This window comes from Rutidosis leptorrhynchoides, chromosome 3, assembly GCF_046630445.1.
Source record: "Rutidosis leptorrhynchoides isolate AG116_Rl617_1_P2 chromosome 3, CSIRO_AGI_Rlap_v1, whole genome shotgun sequence".
Classification (NCBI taxonomy): Eukaryota; Viridiplantae; Streptophyta; class Magnoliopsida; order Asterales; family Asteraceae; genus Rutidosis; species Rutidosis leptorrhynchoides.
This window is the reverse complement of record NC_092335.1, coordinates 565,744,279-565,753,355: the sequence shown is the minus strand read 5'-3', so window position 1 is coordinate 565,753,355 and position 9,077 is coordinate 565,744,279. Positions and strand designations below refer to the sequence as shown.

The window sequence follows — 9,077 nt, the reverse complement described above, 5'->3', positions numbered from 1 at the left end:
TAATTTAAATACGAAAGATTATGTTTAAAAAAAAAAAGACGGTGTTAAAATTAAATTTAACGGAAAAACGCGGGATGTTACATTATCCACAACTCAAAAGAAATTTCGTCCCGAAATTTAGTTGGAAGTAGTAGTCGTTGTTTCTTCCTCGAGATCTTGCGTTGCCAATTCTACGAGTGAGGGAGAAGTACGTTCTAGGGTATTTCAACGAATTTTGACGGTCGGGATCATACGATGTTTTAAGGTTTGGCTTCACGATTTATGGTTTCAACCGGTCCTCCTAGGAAGTGAGGGTTATCGTCGATAGTGAGTTCATCAAAGGGGATAACAAGTTCTCGTTTCGCAAAACACGTCTTTGAGTTGATACATCGAATGTAGGATAAACGGAGACCCAAAATGAGTCGGAAAAGTCTAAACGGTTAGCGACGGGTCCAAAACACCCCAAGAATTTAAAGGATCAAAATATCGCGGATTTAGCTTCCTACGTTTCCCGAAACGGATTGCACCTTTCCAAGGTGCGACTCTTAACGTGACGCGGTTTCCCACGTGGAATTTGAAATGTTTACGTCTAACATCGGCGTAGCTCTTGGTGATTACGAGTCGCGTAGGGTTTTACCTGAATATGAATAAATTTTCTCGGTTGCTCATGAATAACCTCGGCCCCGGTGAATTGATCATCGTTTACTTGGTTCGACAAAGGAGAATGACGTTTCCGGTCACATGTGGTTTCAAAAGGTGTGACGTTAAAACTCGAATGAAAATCATTGTAGTATGAGAATTCGGTTAAGGAAAATACTTTCCTCAAGTAAATTTGAAGTTGGTAATACAAATTCGTATTATGGTTTTCAAGACTTAAATCGTATGTTTGTTCGGTCCGTCGGGTTTTGGATGATACGCGGTACTCATGTCTAAGCGGGTTCCCAAGGTTCCTTGTAAAACTAGAAGTGAAACGAGTATTTCGATACGGAATATTTGACAAGGATACACCGTGTTGGAATAGAATCTCTTAAGATACGTTTGAACAAGTTAGTTAGGGTTCGAAAAATGTTCGTTAGGACTATTCACCCTCATGGCGAATACTAATGTAATATGAGGAATTTCTCTATCCATGGAGAAATGTTACAAGGAGTTTCTTTAAACGAAAATGCGAGCGATAAAGATAGGAGTGAAATGAGGACTTAGAATAGGATGAGCTTACATCTCGAGGTTGCCATAACGTGCCTCTAGTTGTCAAAAGTTGAAGTCTGAAAGAGAAACGAGGTAGTACACGTAGTTGTATAGTTCGGGGTTGAATAATAGTTGACCGATTATCAGAAACACAAGGGCGTTAAGTCAAAGAAGAGTGAAGTATCGTTGGATGGTGTGCTATCTTAAATTCCAGTAATATCAGACGGTAACGGTGAAATATCAGAGGTGTGTAGTGTGGTACGTGATGACGAGAAAATTGATAGGATCCACAATTTAGTATTTGACTTCTTCGTGCAAAATAACGAATTTTAGTTACGTTAATTTTTGAGTCGAGAGTGTATGCCTTTCGGCGTTCATGTAGAAATATTTCCATGTTTGAGTTCCATCTGTTGCTATACGATTTTAACTAGAAATGTTGGTGTGAAGAATCACGCTCAAGGTTCGAACACGGAGAGGTTTAAAGTTTTTCCCTTAGTGAGTTAACGAGTTTAAAAGTCGGGTAACACGAGAAAAGTCAGAAATGAATCTTCGGTGATAACAGGCGAGTTCTAAGATTTTACGAATACAAGTCTGAGTTGAGAGAGTTTCATGATCACGTGTGGCTTGATTTCGAGATTGATTGTAATGCCTTGACCATTAACATCATGGTCTAGAAAATTTGACTTCGTTTAGCAGAAATTCTCACTCGGAGAATTTGGCATAGAGTTGCTCTTTTCTCAAAGTTCGAGCGTAAGATGATGATGTTGTTCGTTTGCCTTCTTTACTTGAATAAGTTAAGATGTCATCTATAAATGTGATAACAGATTTGTCTAGATAAGTTGCATACGTGGTTTAGGAGGTTCATGAATACGGACGAGCCTTGGATAAATCGAATGGTACTAAGAGGGATTTACAACTAACGTTGCGAGTTCGGAAAAGACTCAGGAGACATCGTCTCCCTTAACCCCCAATTGATGATAACTGGAACGGAGGTCGTTTTGGTATACACACGGGATTCATGCAAGAAGTCATGAGGTCATGGATGCGAGGGAGAGGGTATCGGTTTCCAACCGAAAATTACTCAGTTCACGATAATCTATACAAGATGATGGGGAAACATATTTTTTTTTTTTTTTTTTTTTTTTTTTTTTCGAGCTCCCTAGTTCTATAGGTGTCAAGTCAAAAGTCTTAACGTATATCCTCCAATAAAATTTATAGGCACACAATATTTTCCGTTGGTCACTTAAATCGTCTAAGTAGTATCTAGGGAAAAAGTGGAATGTAAAGAGCACGAGTCAAAGACTTGTTTATAAAATGTCTAACGGTAACCGAATCGAATAAACATGAAACGTGAGAATTTCGAGAACAAACATACCCGTGACTAGTCCATCGTCGTCTCGGGCATCCTAGGCGTTGATGTTGAAAGTTTAACGGCGTGCGTTGGGGTTGATTTTCTTATTTGGGCACGCACTCCTAAAATGACCCGGTTGGCCACATTCAAAACAAACACCCGTCTTGGGTGCATTGTGTTCCTTTTGGGCGACGGGAGCGGTATTCCTACAATCGTGGGCTACATGGCCACTTCTTTGACACTTCAAGCAAAATGGTTTGCCACATTCGCCTAAATGATGTTTGTAGCACTCGTTACAATACGGTAGGTGTCCGGTATAACCTTTCTTGCCGTCGGAGGTGTAAGGCTTCTTAGCAAAGTTGTTGTTGCTTGATTGAGAGGGTTCCCACTTCCTTTTGTTGCCGCCCGATTTATCCTCGGCCTTAGGTGCCGGAACTACGATTTCGTCAACCGTTTCAATTAGTTGGCGAGCCATGTTCATAGCGGCTTGATGAGTAGTGGGTTTGGATGACATCACCCCTTGTTTGATGCTTTTTGGAAGACCGAGCATGTAGAGCTCAATCCTTTGAGATTCGGGGTTAACAAGATTAGGACACATCAAGGATAGTTCGGCGAAGCGTTGATTATAAGCCTTAAGATCGTTTCCGACCGCTTTCAAAGCTCTTAGTTCTTCCTCGAGCTTTCGGGTTTCTTCGCGCGGAAAATATTCAACAATCATCTTTTCCTTTAGATCGGCCCAAGAGAGGGCATGAGCTTCATCGGTACCCACCGATTGAACATAGGTGTTCCACCATGTTAGAGCAATTCCGGAGAAAGTGTGAGTGGAGTATTTGACCTTGTCTTGGTCCCGACAACCGCTTATGCTAAAGACGGCTTCCGTTTGCTCAAACCATCGGGTGAGCACGACCGGTCCCCCGGTTCCATCAAAAGTGTGAGGTTTGCACCCCATGAAAGCTTTATAGGAGCATCCCTCGTTTGAGTTTCCGGCTCCATTGTTGTTGTCGTTGTTGTTGTTGTTGTGGTTGTTATTATTATTGTTGTTGGATGAGTGACCGGCCATGGCCGCATCTACGGCGGTAGCTATCATCCGTTCGAGAGCTTGTTCGGGAGTTTCATTGCGGCGTACACGACGAGGAGCCATTGTTCCTTCAAGACACAAGAATATCGTTGGTTAGTATTTTCAACAATACTAACCGGAGTATGGATTAAGGATAGAGAGAAAATTTTCCTTGACTCGCCCTAAATTCTTTATGTCATAATGTCGGAACGTCCATGTGAATCACCGTAATATAATCCCGGAAATTATATTACCCTGATTCTCATGTGCATTTAACATTACTTCATAAAGTCAAGGTGGCGCATCAACAAAATTTATCAACGTAAGATCAAGATCGAATACGAGTTAGATATGATAGAAGAGTTCGAGTATAAATGCACAAATAGTCAAGTAATTCCTACTTCAGTCTATATGCCGGTTGTAGTCTAGATTCACCTATGTACCCTATGACTCGGGGTGGACACAAATGAACTCTAAATCCCTACAACCAAGGCTCTGATACCAACTGTAGCGACAGATGGGGTAGAAACCCACCCAGTGCCTTTCCAGCTAACCGCTTGGTGACCACTGAGTGTACCTCAGACACTGATTTTACGGCCCGCATTTCTGCCAAACTGCCAACCCTCAAATTCCAAGGGATCGCAAGGGGTAAGAGCCAATGCTTCGTCACAGGTAACACTGTGAGAACCCCCTCTACGATTAACCCGCCAAAAAGCATAGTCCGTATGAGTGCCCGGCCTGACAGCCGGCGCGCGCGACTACCTTTACGGCTAAGGTTAAACCAGCTCTGATACCAACTGTAGCGACCCCGACAAATCGTCAAGTGACGGCGTCGGCTACGTGGGTCCCATTACCTGATTATAAGTCTTTAAGATAACGTTTGACCAAAATATGTCGCCTTCATTTCAAAATAAAGATTGTTTCAAAGTTTACAAGAACTGTTCAACCAAAAGTTAAGTTACAACGTTATAAGTACGATTGAAATCCAGGCGACACAGTTTAAAGTAAAGTCAAAAGACGTTCCACGAAAAGCATGTATACTCGACATCCAATGCAAGTATCAAATAATGAGCGGAAGCATGTATCACATATCGTGCAAGACCTGAGAAAAACATAGAAATCTGTCAACGAAAACGTTGGTGAGATCATAAATGTATTTGTAAAAGTATATTTTGAATCACAAGGTTTAGTATCAAGGCGTATACATCTCTAAAGATGTGTTTGTAAACCACAAGATTTAGTATAAAGTGAATATCAAGCGTATACATCCCAAAGGATGTTGTCTGTATCACGAGCACCCAATTACCAAAACTTAACTGAATCTTCCCTCTGAATTTTGAATATAGTGTTAGAACATACACTATGCACGTTGAAATTATATTTCATCCACTAACGGTAGCGAACCGTCTGAATGAGGGTTCGTTAAACCCGTATGGCCACACAACATAATCACTCGCTTACACTTACACCCTGCAAGTGGAACTAATGATAATTGGATTGAGGACTTTTGTTCTAACTCGTCTGTATCTTTGTATTCGTATTTGTGTTCAAAGTATAAAAGTATGAAAAGTATATATACATGTGAAATGTATATAAATATGTAATGTATATGTTTCTCAGCCCACGATTTAAAAGAATAAAAATTGTTGAAAAGGTGGGACTATGATCTCACCTCGAGTGCACGAGTATAAATGTACTTCACAAAGTAAACGTGTGCATGAAAGTTGCTTAGCCTTGACCTAAACAAGTAAGTTATATCAATTAACCGGTTACGACACAAGGTCGGGTGAAATGTGTTCAATTAGTCCTATGGCTCGTTACGACTCAATCATAATAGCATATGAATCAAATTGTCATGTTTCATGCAAGGTACAAGTATAAAAACATGTTAGAACGATTGCACAAATATTTGGTTAAGTTTGATTAAAAGTCAACTTGGTCGGGTCAAAGTCAACAGAAAAGTCAACGGGGTCGGGTTGGATATCCGACAATTTTTCTAAGTTACATAATCATATATGAGCATGTTGGCCAAGTTTCATGTTAATCGGAAGTCCGTAGCATAGCAAACATTTTCATGTCAAATGACCAAGCGAACAGCCAGTTTTAGCTAAATGGGACGGCGTCCTGTGAAGCTAGACGGCGTGCCGGTTTGAAGGCTGGGACGGCGTCCCGAGAAGCTAGACGGCGTCCCGGCTTGAAGGCTGGGACGGCGTCCCGAGAAGCTAGACGGCGTCCCGGATGGTTTCCAGGCCCTGTTGTTTCTAAGTGCACGAACCAACAATCAAACCAACCCAAATTACAAACCGCAAACAATTAGAACATGTATTTTATATCACCGGAAAGGTAATTTGACGAGGAAAACACCTAGACACATTTCATCAAGCAATTCAACACTTACACACCCCAAAACCGCATTTAAACGTCCATAATCAAGGTTCAAGTTCCAAATATGCATTTCATGATTCGGGCAACCAATTTACATGTATGATATGCCGTTTCGAAGGTAATCATACACACATTGCAACAAAATTATTATCTACAATATTTCATAGCATTTGGTGCATCAAAAGTTCACCTAAAGCTTATCAAACTCTAACGAAAATTCACAAAAATCAATAGTCATGAGTTTGATGTTTCCTTAATCAACCTATACATCAAAACGAAGCTAAAGATACTAGTAACACAATTAAAACATGCACTTTAACAATCTAACAACATTAACTCATCCAAAATCAAGGATTTAGCACACCCATTTCAAATGTTCAAACTAGTTACTCCAAACCACAAATCGAGCAAACAAAACATATATTCATGTTACACACGAGCCATAGACACTAACTAACACAATTTCAAGTATATAAAACGAATTTAGAGAAATTTAGTGTTTTAGAAGTGTTACCCAAAATGGATGAAATTGGTACCAAATCGAAGAGGATGATGAGAGGATCACGAATATGTAATTTGTTTTGAAGTTTGCTTCCCGATCCGAATTTAGATGATGATTCTATGAAGTTGGGGTTTGTGTGTGTTCTTGCTAGAGAGAAAGAGAGAGAGGGAGATGATGGAAATGGTGGAGAAATGGGTTGACTAGTTGACCTAGTCAACTAGTTTGCCCATTTGGCAACTCCGGTCCCTCGAGTTTCAAAGCGGGTGCGGGATTTAACCGATCGAACATTTTTTTAAAACGCTCGAGTAAACGGGTGATGTCAAAATTAAGTAGCGGGAATATAATGAACGTTACTCACGGAAACCATTAATTTAAATACGAAAGATTATGTTTAAAAAAAAAAGACGGTGTTAAAATTAAATTTAACGGAAAAACGCGGGATGTTACAGCTAGGACCTTGTTGGTTGTTGTATGGAATATTTCGGTTATAATTCTGGTTTTGATTGTAAATTGGTCTTGGCGGTTGATAATTATTCTGATAATTATTTCCAGGCCTTTGGTTTATGTATGAAATATTCTCTCTTTGTTCCATTGTTAATTCAATACTGAGACAATCTTTTGTCAAATGTGGTCCTCCACACTGCTCACAACTAATTCGTATTGAGTGAATATCCTTAGTCATCTTTTCCATTCGTCTCTCCACAGCATCTATCTTTGCGGAAATGGAATCTAAGTCATGGCTAGAATCGGCTCTAGCTGCTTTAGATGATCTAACGATATCTTTTTCTTGGTGCCACTCATGTGAGTGGGAAGCAGTGTTATCAATAATTTTGTAAGCATCAGTTTAGGTTTTCTTCATAATAGAACCACCAGCTGCTATATCTATGTCTTTCCTTGTAGTGATGTCGCATCCTTGGTAGAATATTTGTACTATTTGACAGGTGTCTAAACCATGTTGCGGACATCCTCTTAACAACTTTCCAAATCTTGTCCATGCCTCATATAGAGTTTCATTTGGCTTCTGTGTAAACGTAACAATTTCTCCTTGAAGTCTTACGGCTTTAGATGCAGGAAAGAATTGTTTAAGAAATTTTTCAACTAAAACGTCCCATGTATCAATCGCCCCTTCAGGTAACGATTCCAACCAATCTTTGGCTTCTCCCTTTAAAGTCCAGGGAAATAACATGAGATATATCTGTTCATCCTCCACTTCTCAGATTTTAAATAGTGTGCAGATCCTATTAAAGGTAAGTAGATGTTCATTTGGATCTTCCTTCGGCGCACCACTAAATTGGCATTGATTAGTCACCATGTGTAGAATTTGTCCTTTGATTTCATAATCTGGCGCATTAATGTCTGGATGAGTAATTGCGTGACCTTGGCCAGTGCGTTTAGCTCTCATTCGGTCTTCCATACTTAAAGGTTCCAGATTCTCCATAATTGAATTTGTTGAATCGGAATCACTAGAGGATTCTGATTTAATGGTTCGTTCCTCAACAATCTCTGTTTGAATGATTGGTGGTTCCGGAGGAAAGTTTAGTGGTTCAGGATCTACGAATCGTTCCTGAATATTCTCCGGATTCTCAATTGTGAGGTCGGGTTCAAAAAATGGATTATCGGAAATTTGAACTGGAGTACTTGGTCGACTGGATGACGATTCTAAAGAAAAATCAACGGCAGTAATATTTGCTAAATGTCTTGATCTAGTTACAGGTGGTGAACGTACAAAAGGTGGTGAACGTCTTGCTCGGTGCATTCACTGAATATCCTATTAGTTTTTAAAAGGAAAGAAAAATTATAATAAGTTATCCAATCAATAGACTTTTCTGATTTTGCCCACGTTTCGAATAGCCAAAAGATGCAGCAGAGGGGCAGGATTCGTTTGGTCTCAATATAATTGAGGATTGTTTGACTCCAATAACCCGGTCCACGTACAAATCCAACTATTACTACGAACCAGAAAATTTTGATGTCTATTAATTTAACCACTTAAAATAAATTTTCGTAATTTTAAGAAATTTAGATAAGAAGTAGAATAAAAATCTATGTCCTAAAACTAGAATAGCGAGAAATAAGAAAGAAAAAGAGTTCGTCGGAAAAAGGTCGAAAAAGAAAAATGGTTGAAAAATAAAAGGTGACGGAAAAATAAAAGAAACTTATAGAACTTAAAAACACTTGACTAACCTAACCTTATTAGTACAACTAACTTAAAATTATAATCGCAAATTGAGATTACTAATTGGAATGATAATTGATACATAGGAAAAAGTCGTCTAAAAATGTTAAAGCTTACAAGAAAAACTATATCCCAAATGGAAATAACTTAAAAAGAAACTAAAACTTAAAAAGGCGTCGCAAAATTCTAAAGCACCTAAATCTTAGTCTAAAGAAAAAGCACTTAAGGGATTTTACGGCAAAGCCTAAAAATCTAGAAGTAAAAATAACTATGGCAAAAACTGAGTTTAAAACTAAAAACTAGCTAAAAATACAAATATTACGCTAAAACGATTAAAAAGGGATAAAATATAAAAATATACAAAAAGTTGTAAAAAGTACAATTTTTTATAAAAATATTATTTTTATATTATTTATTTAATAAACTATTAATTTTACAA

At 38.8% G+C, this 9,077-nt stretch overlaps 1 non-coding gene across 1 annotated transcript; it reads left to right on the top strand.

Moving 5' to 3' along the window:
* Nucleotides 1–7,409: 7,409 nt before the first annotated feature.
* On the top strand, nucleotides 7,410–7,516 carry LOC139903427 (small nucleolar RNA R71). The gene has a single exon (XR_011778247.1). It is a non-coding gene; the product is annotated as a small nucleolar RNA R71 (small nucleolar RNA).
* The last annotated feature ends 1,561 nt before the right edge of the window (nucleotides 7,517–9,077 follow it).